This window comes from Carassius auratus, chromosome 4 (assembly GCF_003368295.1).
Source record: "Carassius auratus strain Wakin chromosome 4, ASM336829v1, whole genome shotgun sequence".
NCBI lineage: Eukaryota > Metazoa > Chordata > Actinopteri > Cypriniformes > Cyprinidae > Carassius > Carassius auratus.
In genome coordinates this window covers 28,764,781-28,780,811 of record NC_039246.1, presented here as the reverse complement: position 1 = coordinate 28,780,811, position 16,031 = coordinate 28,764,781, and the positions used below count along the sequence as shown (strand labels likewise).

The window sequence follows — 16,031 nt, the reverse complement described above, 5'->3', positions numbered from 1 at the left end:
ATAATCTCCTCAAACGGAACAAAACAGTTCCCAACCCAAGTGTCTGCCATTAGCAATTTCTCTTCATTATAAAGAAATTGAGAGATTGAGAGCAATGACATCATCACCAGTAACATTGGCTTGGAGCATCACAACGACACGGTGGAGCAAGTGTTTATGCTTTTCCTTGGCATTGAGCCCATGCAGACTGTGGCTTTTAGACTGGCTTGGTTGAGTGGAGGCCAAAACCACAGCCATTCCACAGTGGAATGAAAGTTAGCACTAGTATACTAAAAACAATATTTACTGCCATTTTGGTACACACAAAGTCCTGAAGTAACTTTTTGCCACACCTGCCAATGGCGAGTGAACCGAGAAAACAATTCCTGTCATGAAACTGAGGCAAGTACAGGTCACGTGTCACGTGCACCATCACACACAGACTGTCTCTAGGTGATCAAAATCATAAAATGTGATGGGAACAACACCTGCCATAATAATGACAAAAGGTGTTATGGCTCACTCATTGCAATTTTGTTTCTCACACTTAATACAGACAAAATTCCATCATCAAAATTCAAACATCTAATGATTCCATTCCATTTTTCCATTCCAAGAAGTAGAATTTGACAGAAAATGTGGGTTAAAAATTAAGAATAAATTAAATTAGCCAAGTTTTTACAAATGTACTCTAGTCATGTTGGATTCAATGTTAATTTTAAATTAATCTAAAACTATTACTAATTGGATTACAAATAATGCTGAAAAAAAAAATATTATTTCAAAATTACCGAAATTAGAATGCTGCCTTTAAACTGAAATCATGATGAAGTGCTAAAATTACTAAAAATAATAAATTTAGTTTCTAGATAGAAATATTAAAATATTTAAATAAAAACGACAAAAGCACATCACAATTGCTAAAACCTAAACTACAATAAAAAATGAAAAATAAAAAATAACTATTTCGAAATATTATTGAATACTACAATAGTTTAAGATCACTGGTTGGTTTATTATTTTTTCAAATTTTTTTTATATATATATACACACAAATACATATGGGAGTCGCACCACATGAGATTGTTTTTAATGATCAGCAGATGTTCATTTCGGACACTGCACGCACCCTGTCAAAGAAATTTCAATCTATGATACAGACAAATCCTGAAGTGGTGAACATAGACACCCGCCTATCCAACTCTCTTCCCCTCCCTCTCTACACCCTCACATCCCGTGGGATCAGTCGACTATTTAAATTGAATTCCACATCATTCCAAGAAGCGTCCTCCCTCCTCTGTGACAGATGCGGATGGTTTATTCTAATTGGCACGAAAGGCAGAATTTACTTAGTGAGCATGATCATACTGCCGTCTCAGCTAATGACTATAATAGCAAGCAGACACTATGGGACTAGCTCTCTCTTTCTGACACACACACACACACACACTCCTCCTGTAGGCCAAGCTCTAACAATCACATTTATAGAAGAACAGAAATCATTTAAGCTATGGTCCAGGTTGCTGATATAAGCTCCAAAACTATAACAGCTTCCGTTACCAGCAGGAGAATTTGCTAGACATTACATGTTTTTTTTGTGCTTATAGTGTCGAACATACATGTGTATGTAATAACTGCAATAACTGCAATCAAGCATTTGTGATAACTGGCAATGAGTCTTTCAAATCACTGTGGAGGAATTTTTGTCCACTCTTCTTTACAGAATTGTATTAATACACACACTGAAGGGTCATGTCACAGTATCTTGTTCAGATTTAAGTCTTTGACTTGGCCACTCCAAAACATTCATTTTTATTTTTATTTTGTTTTTCCTGAGGCATCCAGAGGTGAACTTGCTTGTGTGTTTGGGATCATTGTCCTGCTGCATAACCCAAGTGTGCTTGAGATTGAGGTCACAAACTGACAGCCGGACATTCTCCTTCAGGATTTTCTGATAGACTGCAGAATTCATGGTTCCATCAATTACAGCAAGTCGTCCAGCTCCTGAAGCTTCAAAGCAGACCCTCTTATACCACCTCCATGTTTGACTGTTGATATGATGTTCTTTTTATGAAATGCTGTGTTGGTTTTACGCCAGATGTAACAGGACACACATCCTCCAAAAAGTTAAACTTTTGTCTCATCAGCCCACAGAATATTAGCCCAAAATTCATGAGGATAATCAAGATATTTTTAGCAAATGTGAGACATGCCTTTGTGTTCTTTTGGGTCAGCAGTGGCTTTTGCCTTGGAACTCTCCCATGGATGCCGTTTTTCCCAGTCTCTTTCTTATTGTTGAATCATGAATACTAATATGAATCGAGGCCTGCAGCTCTTTAGATGTTGTTCTGTGTTCTTTTAAGCGCTCTTGGAGTAATTTTGGTGGGCTGGCCACACCTGGGTTGGTTCACCATTGTTCCAAGTTTTCTCCATTTGTGGATAATGGTTCTGACCATGGTTCGCTGGAGTCCCAAAGCCTTAGAAATGGCTTTATAAACCTTTTCAGACTGATACATGCCAACTATTTTGTTTCTCATCTGTTCTTGAATTTCTTTAGATTGTGGCATGATGTTTTGCTCTTCAAGCATGCTTCAGTTGTGGCAAGTGAAATTTAATTCAGCTTTCTAAAATAATGTTGTTAATCAGTTCTTTGATGGTTTAAAAGAAGGGGGCAAATAATTTTTCACGTAGAGCCAGGTAGGTTTGAACAGTTTTATTCCCTTAATAAATTAAATTGTCATTTAAAAACTGCATTTTGTATTTACTTGCATAATCTGTGTAATATTCACATTAGTTTGATGATCTGAATTTTTAAAGTGAAAAATAAGCAAAAAAAGGAAGGGGGCAGCAAAAAAAAACTTTATGGTGTGTGTGTGTGTGTGTATATATATGCATATAAAACTATATATGTACTCTAACCACAAATGCATTCCTTCCAGCATCACTAAAACAATGTTCAAAAGGCAAGTTATCGATCACAACAGTTCATCAACATTGAAGAAAATGTACAACAGTTGAAGTGCCGCCACATCATGCAGAGATATCATATTATAGCCACTTCAAATATGATGATCATAAACCTCTCAGTGATGCAAGACACAAAGTCGAGGGCAACGGTTGTTTTCCTCGTGTGACACCTTCTCATGCACGTAGTGCACAACTTTCCATAAACATTTCATACCAATGTCAGTTTGTGGTTGAAAAATTACCAGTGCGAAATGCCATAAGTAGAACATTTCAAAGAAACATGGAATTTTCTGCCAATTAACTGTTAAAACATTGATTTTTGTTATGATTAAGTAATAGATTTAGCACGTACAGTTTTGGAGAACTGCATACAGGAATTGTGCAACAGGTCTCTGCTTGTGGACTTGCGTTAAACGCCATTCATTTTCCATTGGGGAATGATTAAGTCACACAAGCTAAACTTTAATTGAGGTTTAGACCTTGTATGCTGAAGACAGCAGACTGCAACAGATTAAAGGTTAGGTCTGGAGCCAGCACCTGTAATCAAAAGATTTTTCCATTGTAAAAAAAAAAAAAACATCTCTCCTGAAATGCAGTCCAATTCAAGATAACAGGCCATTTTTGATTTGCTTTTCAATGTACTTTTACAGCACTGTAACCATTTTATGGTTCAAGAGCCCTTTTTCTGGGTCAAACTTACTTGCAGCCAGCGAACTGCATGTTAAATGTACATTTCCTGTAAAGGATTACAATAAAATAAAATAAAATGATTTTGCAAAAAGTAAATAAGGTTGCTATTTTCTTCTGTCACTTGAAATATGGCAGTGTCTTTCTGCCTTGACAATGTATACATAGCAAGGGCACAGAATTAAAAAAACAAATTCCTATCCAATGGTTGAATATGAAATATGACTACAAATATGCTGGAACACATTCCTTACAAGGGATTGAATGCACTTTGTTCTACAGAAAGGCCTTGAAATCAATCAAAGGTGCCTGGCTGAGGGAGGTTAATTCCATGGTGTGTGAGAGTAGACATATTAAAAGATCAGCAAGACATTTTCTTCTGTGTGAGTGCTGGAGAAATTTATTCTACAAGGACAACCTGTTAAATCACGTGCCAGGCTTGGAGAGTCCAGACAAAAGCTGCACCTAACAAACAAAATATACAGCCTTAAAGCACAGTCAATTTGAGTAGCAGCATCTGTGACATTCATAAATAAATGCTTTGTGTGTGTGTGTGTGTGTGTGTGTGTGTGTGTGTGTGTGTGTGTGTGTGTGTGTGTGTGTACATATATACCATTTTCCACTATAGACCTACTAATTATATTATTATACATAAATGTGTTCATGTCCTGTCTCTGTCTGTCTGTCTGTCTATCTATCTATCCATCTAATCTACCTATAATAAAAACTGGGCAAAGACCAAATAAAATAAAGACAGAAACCAAACTAGAGGTTCGAGAAAACTAGAGCAAAAATAAAAGACAGGAATTAGACTGGAGCAAAAATAACAAACACAAATAATACCTAATAAACTTCAAAGAACTAAATGCAAAGCTAGACAGACAAGGAGAGTACAATATAACTACTAATATGACTAGCTGACTGACAAGGAAATCTCTTACAAGGAGAAAACACAACAAACCAACAGAGACATTAGGGAAAGGGGCACAATCTAAAGGAGCAGAGCAAATGAGGATCAGGTGGACACAATCAAGTTAACGAGGACTAGACTAGGACTAAACAAGTGGGCGGGGTCTCTGGAAACAAGGCGGCAGGGTAAGAGGAGCACATGGCCAACAAAAACAAAGTCAAATCCATGTGCTCAGACACAAGACAAACAAACACATGCTAAACAAAGACAGAACAGACATGACCGTCAGGGCAAGATGCTGACAACTGGCTCCCCTAAATAACAAAACCATTTATAAATCCATTTGAGATTACTTTTTGTTAGCTCATCGTACACAATAACTAATGTAGAAGCAACCAGTGTTATACTTGCATTAAATGCTGGAGACTGAGAAGAGGAATCGAAATAAAGCAACTTAGGGGAGAGCAGCGAGAAATGATCTGAACTGGCTCAAAGACAGATACCCACTCTAAATGATGATGAGGACATGAAAAAGAAGAAAAAAAAAACAGCATGCCCGACTAATGTTCTGCATTTCATTCAGGATATTAGTATAACCTGGAACTTAACTAGGTCTGCAAAAACGTAAACGTTAGATCCAACAGTTGTACCCTTATGCTTTAACGGCTGTATGTGTTACAGTAGCTCTCTGCATTATTGATGCACGTTTTGACTCATGGTTTATTCAGGAAGTGATGCACTGAGTCATCTGCTCCACTGAGAGGGGTTTTATCAATCCCTCGTAGTGCTGTTTGGGTTACACCAAACGCCGATCCATCGCGAACCAGGTGTGGACTTGAGGGAATCGTGCCTCCCATTGTCACCTCCTCAAGCAATTAAATATGGGATAAACACACACTCATAGAGCACTCTGCTATAATGAGCTGCTCTAATTTCACAGCAGATGGAAAATGTCTCTTTTCTCGCTCCCTCTCATTGACTGTAGTCAGGCTGTGGCCTAGGATCGGGCAGGCCGTATCAAGTGATGTGGAAAGGGTGAAGTGGCTGGAGACTAGCTTAACCACAGTGGAAAAACTGCCTCAGCCCTCATCAATATTGCAGCCGTGCCTTCTGAAAACCAATACCAGCCAAAATATTCCATCTTGTCATTGGAAGAGCAGATCGAATGCCGTGCCTTGACATGCTAACATTGTCGCCTTACAAACGGTGATGTAAAGCCTGATGTATTATTCATTGTTTCTCCAGAGGAGGTGGTGCAGGGCTGACGGAGGAGGAGAAAAGGCCACGCAATGGAGGAGGTCAAGGAGAAGGGAGCGAAATGATGAAATGAAAGAAGTCATTTCAGACATGTCCCTCAAGGCTAATGGTCCCAGGGATGTGATAACTACAGAGAACCCAAATGCCACAGTAATTAGCAGGCCGGTTTAACCGCTAGTCAGGGCAGTAGTTGGTGGGTCACCAACGTCATACTGGCGGCAACTGGCCTTCGCGTGCACGGTTTCCTCAGAAACAGACTGATCTTCATTTCCATCCACTGACGAGTGGCCTGACCGCTGCCACTACATTAATCAATTATTCAGCAGCATTCTGTAATCACACAATACATACATCATCCCAGGACAGTGTGCAAGAGTATATTTTCCCGCAACAGATGTTGTGGTAATTGTGTCATATGTCATTGCATATGTGCAGGGCTGTGTGCCGGTTGGATCTGAATTGAGAGTACATTTGTAATATTTTGCATTAACTTTGAACTGAGGTAACTAGATGTTTAGGTTACACTTTATTTTAAGGTGTACTTGTTACAGTGCAATTATACTTAAGTACTGAGTAACAATAATAATTCACAATTATATGGCTAGGGTTAGGGTTTGGTTCTTGCATGAAATGATGCATAATATAGTGTTATTATTATATTAAGTACATGTAACAAGGATACCTTAAAAAAGTGTTACCAGTGTTTAATTTGAATGAAATTAGAGTGAAGTTTTTTTTTTTTTAAAGAATGAAAGAAGAAATAGAGTATGTATATAGAGCAATTCAGTACATTTGTCTTCCTGTCATTCAATTCAACATCCTGTGGGGCTCATGAATTAAAAATGGTTTAGTCCTTGTGGGGGATCACTGTTATACTATATTTAATAATACTGGCCAATAAATGATTTGGATTTTGTATTGTGCTGCACGGAATCATCTTGTAGTGCTTTATATTTTATGTTATTGAAAAAATAAAAATCTGCACAACAGACAGCAGTAGCTTAAAGGCAATGTCTGATAAATATATAATTCAATACTTAATGTAAGCAAACCTTCACCAACTTAGGATTCCCCTTTTTATGATTTAATCATAGTGTGATGCACAAGGGGAATTTTTAGGTGAAGGAGTAGGAAAACAGAGAAAGAACACGAACAACAGAGAAAATGACTGTATGTCTAGAGCAGAGTGTATCACCACAACCCTTTTTTCTTCACCAGATGGTACAATCCACATGCACTCAGATCAGAAGAATAACCATTAGTCACATTTGTCCAGATCATGTCCTGAGCACGACCCCTCCCCTGCTTCAAACAGCTATTATTTACTAGCTTATCTTTGCTTTCTTTCCCAAGGGGGGCAAAGGGGCAGGTGGGCAGACTGGTGGCACAGAGGGCCGTTTTACTGTAAACTACCTCCAAAAGCCTCCACTCATCAGAGGCTGATTGTTCTGGTTTCCCCTTTTCCTCCCATGAGGCATGAGTCTTTGGTTAGGATAGATTAAGCCAGAGTGTAAAGCGCTTGCGTGTCATGGCAGACTGTTGAACCAACACATACACACCCATAAAGGAAAATAACAAAATAACCTCTAAAGAAAACGAGCTTCAATTTCAGCAACTCATTTCCCCGAACAAGACCTGTTTATTATCCGGGCTAAATCCTCAGTTGATCTCGATTTTATGAGCCTCCGTCTGCTTTCGCAGTGGCTCTTACAGCTCTAATGGATGTTTGGCCATCATAATGACTCCCATTTCATAAATATCATGTGCTCTTGCCGCAGATGTGGAGTCGTTCCAGACAGACAGCACCTTCTGTGTGTGTGTGTGGGTGTACGCTTACATTAGTAAACATAGCGGCAGCATGTGTGTGCTTGTGTGTGTTGACTCAAGTTATTGATAGGGAGAGTGACTGGACTGTAAACAAGTTTGTTGATGTAATCATATTAGATCTCTGTTTTTCCTTCCACTTTGGAACTTTCAGTTCCTTTTCTTTTTACCACAAAGACATACAGCTAAGCATGAAGAGAGACCGGAGTCAGGGAAAACTCTACTCAGAATGATTCATCTTGTTCCAAACCTGTATGACCTTTCTTTCTTCCATGGAACAGAAAAAGAGATGTTTAGCAGAATGTTCATGCTGCTATTTTCCATACAATGAAAGTGAATGATGAACCTAAAAAGAATGTAAAGCTCCAAAAACAATAAAAATCATCATAAAAGTGACCACCTGTGTACTAAATTCCAAGTATTCCAATGCATTTTAAATTATAATTATAATGATATAGCCATAGCCTCACATCCCCTGCTCATCCTTTACTTTCATTGTAAGCAAAACTCTTCTTTTGGTTTATGGAAGACAAGAAACAAAACAGGTTTGGTTTGGAATGACATGAGGGTGAGTAATTGACAGAATTTTCATTTTTGCCTGGACTGTCCCTTTAAACATCATTAGGCTTTACTTGCACAGAGATTTAGGCAGACATACATTTTGGGCATGAAATAAAAATTCAATCTTACATGGCTGCTTAGATAGACAACACATATCTAGTCCAAAGTCACAAGGGACACCCACATACACAAACAGGTAGCTAGTCACAAGATCCACAGTTTTCCATAACCTCAAACTCAAACCACACCGATTGGTGATTATGTCATATAAGTCACAAGGTTAAAGCTAAAGTGCATCTGACAGAGTGAATCACATAAACTGTATTTCCACTGGGATGGGAACTTCCACACCAGTCAGTCCACAAATGTCAGCATCATCAAAAAATACCCCAAATGCCCATGCCTGATGATTTACTGACAGAGCATTATTTACAAGGCCCAGAAAGTATTTGGACATTTAAGCCACACTTACATAGTTATGGATACACTTAAATATATTTATATTTCTTTCTTTTTTTCAGCATACACATACCATATATAACACATACAGCTCCAAATTAAGACTTAAATTAAGAATTAAAATAAAATAAATAAAATAAAATTACTGCATTACAATTATTATTATTGTATATTATGTATATAGTAATTTTTCCAATATAAATGACCTACAGGATATAACATTTACAACATTTGGGCTATTTCTAGAAGTCTCCATTTATATTAATAATTGGCGTTTGAAATATCACCTTTTTTAATGTCATATTTCACAATTGTCATTTTATATAGTACATTTTCCACACACAATCACTGTATTAGAATATATATATATATAAAAGTATTTGGATATATATATTATATATATAATAAAATTGTGCGTGAAAAGTGAGTATGATTTAACTTAATTTGGCATGGATATTTCTAGCGATTTGTATAAAAAATTTAAAACTTAATAAAAAATAATTGGCTTAAATTTAGAAAACAAAAAGCACAGTGTTTTTTTGGGGGTTTTTTTGAAACGCATCTTCAGAATCCAAATACTTTTTGGGAGCCACTAAACATGCCATGTACACATGACTTCTAAACCACACTACATATGAACCCCTTTAAAACTTACTTGATAACTCTTTCAGAATCTTCTGACTGGTCGGATTGTCTCATGCAACATGAATTGTACATACAGCAAAAACAAAGAAGTTGTCCAGAAGACTGAGCGGGACTGAGGATGACAGACAGGCAGCTGTTGGGAGTTGCCCAGTTCTGATGAAGAGCCCCAGGTGGTGCGGCCGACAGCTGTGGAAACATAGGGGGAATTCCCACCGGCATTGAGGGAGATTTCCCTCCAAACTCTTTAGTACAGAAGCTTCCCAAATACAAACACTAGGCCACCGGATCCCAGCCGCACTCATTACTGAAGGAGCTTTCAGGCTGAGTCACGTAAAGGGTTTTGCATGTGTCAGAATGGAGAACTGACTTTTACAGAGTGTGAGCTCATTTCCAACAACTGTCATAGACGCAATGACAGATGCACAGCAGCATTCTTGACGCTAAACAACGAGAGGAATTCGCTTGTGCTGAGCTAAGCATTTACCTTCTATGGAGTTGACCCTGACAAACCAGATTCTTGGCACATAACAAACACACACACACACACGTGCACACAATCTAGTCATTCTGAGCTAGATCACGTGATCTAAGAGAAGCCAAAAGGGAGATAGGAGTGGAAGTTGGGGGATACCATATAGTGGAAAAGTCAAGCCTTGATCCAAACCCCTCTCCAAGACCTTGTAGATATTTAAAGAAATCATCCTGCTTGTAAATCAGACTTGAGTCACATTTCAGAGTTGTGCAAGGCTTTCACCCTTTTGGGGATCCCTTTCCTACCAGTAATGCAAAGAGACACTTTTCAAGAGAGCTGGGAGTTCCATAAATACATGGACATTCCCATTCAGTATTCTTTGTAAATAAAATCTACAATAAGCAGATCACACGTATATTCTTTGCTCTTTATATCGTAGGGTTCTCGAGACCATCCATGCAAAGCCACTTTGCTTCTTTGTATCTATAAAAGGGAATTTTCTCTTTCTTCTTATCAGAGTCCAGCCTTGGTGTCTCTGAGGGCTGAAAGGTTCAGTCTGACAGGCTTTTATTAACAGTTCTGCCAGTCTGTGAAACCCCACAGTGATTGGAGAGGTGGTTATAAATGGTGCCCGGTAACAGCCAACTGAGCCTTTTTTTTTTTTGAAAGAATGAATGCTTACATTCACACATTTAATAGTTATACAGGAGAGAAAAGGGATCTTAGGGTGGAAATATGAAATGGCTGAAGACATAAAAATGCACTAGCCTGACCTTTTGAACAACACACTAGAGCATTGTGGGCCATTGGAGTTTGCACGGCTCAGGCAGTGGAAGAAGGTGTTAATGTTGTGTAAGTCAAAAGAGAGGAAACCCTACACATAAGGGATCAGTGACAAATAAGACTGTCCAAAATAAAGGAAAATGTTTGAAAAATGACAAAATGAAAATCTAAATTATTTTATTAATTTATTTATTGTTAAATTCATTTTAGCATGTTTCAAAAGAAAAGGAAAAACCTTGTGTTCGGTGTACAATTTAACAAAAAGAAAAATCCTTATGTATTTATTTACTTTACAATAATTGTACAATTTCTAAAACAAAGCAATTTGTTTTATTTATTTATCTTTATACTTATTTTAAAAAAAAACAATAGGAAACTTTCTTTTTCATTTATCTTATTTTGGTTTCATATATTTTTCAAAAGGTTTTGTACCTTTTTCAAGAAAAGTTTACATTTAATTTAAAATAAATCCCTATACCACATATAAAACAAATATATTTTTAAAGTAAAATGTATTTAAATATATCTATTTATTACAAATATTGTTTATTATTAATATCATTATATTTTGTTTTGTGGGTAGCTGTCCTGACAAAGCAAAAAACTTTGATTTTTGCATGGGGTTCTATGAAGTAAGTGAGTGAGTAAATAAATAAATAACTAAATATAATGTCAAACTAATTTTGAAAGGTGCTTTAACGAGGCTCTTTCTTCATTCTGATATCAGACCAGTTGTATCACCATGACATCCGCTAACCCACATCATAAACATCACAGGTTTGACTGAAAAAAGTGACTATGTTATGAAAAACAGTCTGCTCCACAAACACAGATGGAATTGCATGTGGAAAAACAGTGATCAAACAATAAAAGACAACAACACTTCAAGTGAAGGGCTGAATGAATGACTGAAATGTTTACACAGCACTAATGAAGTGCTGGAAGGTATTTAATGGTGTGTGTGTGTGTGTGTGTGAGTGTGCGTGCGCGCACACATGTGTTTGTACGCATTCACCTCCATGCTGTCGTGGGTTTGGCAGAAAGTCAGTGGGAGCTAAATAAAGCTAGCATTATTATCTCCTGCTCAACTATCACACAGCGTGCCACACACACACACACACACACACTCACAGTGACCTCTGGCCCTGCCTGACATACTGTATTTGGTGTCTTTTATAATTTTGACAAAACAAACTTCTTAACATTCCTCTGAGAGACACTGCATGTATAGGGTATCTAAACCTTCAGCATCAATAATGGAGAAATAAGAGGAAAGTAAAATGTAGAACGGTGTGACTCATCCTGCGCTTATTGTGTATGTGTGTGTGTGTGTGTGTAACAGCGCCGCTGACTATCTTTTTGTCTTGCAAATAAGACCTTGCTTTCCAGTGCAGTGCAGCTTCTGAATAGATGCACACACCTGTGTGTTAGTCACGGATCACACACACAAACACACAGTGTCACTTGCCTTGTTGCCAGCTCACCTCTATTATGCTTTCAGGCCATCTTATCAGCAGGCTCAGTGATCAATGGTAATAATTAGTCACAGCAGAGAGAGATCCGATGATAAACAGAATGTTAGATACAAAGTTCCACAAGGCTGCAACCTACAAATGACATGAAAGAATTACACAACAAAAAAGTTAGTTCTTTATCAGCAGATCTAAATTTTTAAATAAGTAATTAAAATATGAAACTCTATCAATTTCTGCTACATCAACCAATGAGTTCATGATAAAGAAAAAAAAAATCATATGCCAAATGTACTCTTTGTATTCACAATGATTTTGTATGGTATTCAAAATGTATATATTTTCAAGAAAAGTTTCAGTTTAACAATGAAGTCAAGTGGTGTAACAGTCAAATGAAGTAATATTTTAGATTAACTGTTACATCAACGAATACTGCACTACAAAAAAAAAATAATAATAAAAAAAAATAATAATAATATAATATTATATATATTTTTTTATGGTAAAATGCTAAGTAAAATACAAATTAATTAATAATTAGTAAATAAATTATTAATTAATAGTAAATAACATTTACAAATGTAAATAATTTAATATAACAAATCTACCAAAATAATAATAATAATAATAATAATAAAAAGTTTATAAACCTATAATATAAAAAAGCTTATAAAAATAGATTTAATTCTGTTAAATCAAATTAAGTTAAATTATAGTAAAAAAAATAATTAGGCACATATATCTTGTTTTAAGGATAATTAGATATTTTTCAGCAAAAAACAAGTCTAAAATGCTAATTGAGAACATTGATTTTTCTCTCCTAGTGTAGCAATTTATCTCACCTTTCCTAAAGATTTTGCTAATTTGTTTAGAATCTCAATCAATTCAACAGAGAGAGAGCAGGTGAGGGTGAAAAAACAACAACAACAACAACAAAAAAAAAACCTAAGAACAAGTAAATACTGCTTTAATATATGAAATGTATTTAACTAAAAAAGGATGACTGCAGCAGTAATCAGTGGAAAATACATTATGCATATCTGTTCCAAGATAGCAGCTCAATAAAAACACTGATTATAAAAGGCATTAAATTTTAAGACACGTCTTATCTGTCAGAAACTGTTTAAAAACACTATTGAAGTAACTAAGGAGATACTTTGCAACTAGTGGCAATAATGAAAGACACAGTTAAACATACATCATAACCATCTACCCATAAATTCAATTAATTCTACTATGCAAAAGAAATTATATTTATTCAACGTTAGATGTTTTTTTTTTATTCTACTGTGCAAGAGAAATGACATGTATGCACTTTTTGCTTTTAATATTGATTTATCTGTGGTTGCTTCAGAGCACTTGAGAAACACTGAAGGAATCAAATACAAATGCTATTTGAATCTGAACTGAATTTGAATCTTTTATATGCAATGATACCAGTCAGTTATGACCTCATACAACTGTATTAACCAACTGCTGTAACCACAGCAACTAAAGTAAACAAAGAGTCAGTTCAGGTGTGATGTCACAGAACGCGGTTGTGCTCTAGTTTAAAACGGATCTGTGTGTGAACACAGCAGATTCAGAATTCTAAAACGGGACTGACAGCCGTATTCTGCTGTCGTTTCAACATAACCACTTCTAAACGTCCCCAGCTGAACCCCATTAAATCAAAGTGCTGGAAGAACAGACCATTATTTTGATCGGTTCCGCCTCTGTCTTTCTTGTTTTTGCCCTCTGTCTATCATTTTCTCCTTCTGTCTCTCTCAAACACCCCTCATTCTTTCATCACGCCTATATTGACGACGATGAATCTACTAGTGTAAGATATAACGAACACTACACACATCTGGCCTCAGTAATATTTAAGCATTTAAAGCGCAGCACTGCAGTCTGTTTTATAAGTGTTTGAAAAAGAAACATAAATGTGCTTGTGTGAAACATGAGTGTTAAAGCTAATTTGTAATGGCTGTCTCATAAACCCACACACCCTCGCTCACACACACACAAACACACACTATTCTTTTCCTCTCCCCGTCCAGTCTGAACAGCCTGAGCTACAGTTGGGAGGAGAAAAGTGTGTATTTATAGAAAAGCAGAGTGACTAAAATGGCTGAATGACTGGTTGTGTGGCAAAACGTTATATTTAACGCCCCATGATGTCAACACCAGGCTGGACCGTTGCCATGGTTTCTCCCTCACTTGGCTGAGGAGGGCGCTTCTTCTTATCAGCAATATACAGGGACAGATGTTGAGGCAGTGATGGGATCACACACACACACACACACAATGAGAGACATGGCAAGCAGCAATAGATCATACCGAAAAAGTCATGATGTATCTGGTTAGAAGATACATGTGAGGATCTGGTAAAAATCACTGAGCTAATAAATATTGCTGTAAATGCCTGAAAATCTATTGTTATTTAATTACAGAGCTGTAGGTATTGATGAGGGAAGTGGTGAAACCACACAAGATTTTAGCTCATCTGAGGATGCTGATGTGTGCAGCTCATTTCACTACCTTAACATGCAAACACGACGACAAATAGAGCCATGCTGTGTACTGCATGTGTTAAAACTGATCTGAGAACTGATTCCTGCTGCACCTGCATGTGACACCAGACTTTACAAAAATGTATGATGTTTTAACGAAGTCTCTTATGTTCAGCAAGGCCGAATTGATTTGTAGTAAAGACTGAAATATTAATTCAATTTGAAATGAGTTTTATATTTGAATGTTTTTTCAAATGTAATTCATTCCTTTGATGCAAAGCTGAATTATTCCAGTCTTCAGTGTCACATGATCCTTCAGAAGTCATTCTTATATGCTGATTATATACATGAGAAAACGAGGATGACGGTGTTTTGCATTGTGGTAATGAGAAATAATGATTAATTATATTATTTATGTATGTGCTTGTGTGAAATGAGTTCATAATGAAAAGTTTAAATACACACAAACAGCCATTCTCCAAAATACTGCCATGATAAACAAATATTTTTAAGTTTAAAATACATATATTATGATGCAGTCATACAAAAGTGATGGAAATGTGATTAGTTGAATCAAAGCAATAAAAGATCTTTATTATATATATAGAAGACACACACACACACAGACTATTTTAGTAATATTTATCTATTTTGGATGCGATTAATTATATGACAGCACTAATATATATCTGTATGTATACACACACACACACACACACACATATATCTTTCTTCTTTTTGATTTTTAGGGTTAAAAATGTATTTATTCTTGACAGATTTTCCCAACCCTTTTAAAAATAAAGATTCTTCCACAGTTCTTTGCAGCACCTTAAATTCTTTAAACAGCCCTCTTCGTTTCAAGAATGACTTTTCAATGTAGTTATCTTGAATTGTTATACCCCACATCTACTCATGATCCCAACTCAAATGTCTCATGACGTCAGTTTTACGAGTATCTTCACAACTGACCATCATGACAGAAACAGGTAGGTGAACACATGAGATGCAGTTGATACTCTAAAATCACAAATACAGATGAATGCATAATCATCCATACACACACCAACTAAAACCTTCATTTATTTCTTTATATCATGGCCTGTTTGTTAACATTATACAGTTTTCCGCCTACTTTCACATGGTCTTAGCAATTTCCTTTTTTCATAGCTGTATTTTTCTTTGCCTCGCTCTCCCTCTATTCTCCTGTCCTTCAAAAGCTAAGAAGCCCTATTTTGCAAAAATATCACATTACGCATGCTGCAAAAAAAAGGACAAAAACAGAAAGAAGTCTGAAATAATTCACATGACGCAAGTTCCAACTAAAAAAAAAAAATCAAACGAAAAGTATTAAACTTAGTCGTGAGTCACATCCGTTGCTGTCGAGTACAATAATGTGAACTAAGTAGCCTTGATGGCTCTTCACAGAGCTTGTAGTAAAGTAGTCCTAAGGCATGTTATCTGTCTGGAACACTAAAAGGACTGTGAAGCTGAGAAGGAGAGAGAGAGAGAGAGAGAGAGAG

At 36.5% G+C, this 16,031-nt stretch overlaps 1 long non-coding RNA gene across 1 annotated transcript in view; it reads right to left on the bottom strand.

Annotated features, from left to right (window-relative positions):
* Positions 1 to 11,022: 11,022 nt before the first annotated feature.
* The window catches only part of LOC113065519 (uncharacterized), a 48,138-nt gene continuing 43,129 nt past the window's right edge, over positions 11,023 to 16,031 (bottom strand). The window contains exon 4 of the long non-coding RNA XR_003279047.1: positions 11,023 to 12,151. This is a non-coding gene — a long non-coding RNA (uncharacterized LOC113065519). The remainder of the gene's footprint in view (positions 12,152 to 16,031) is intronic.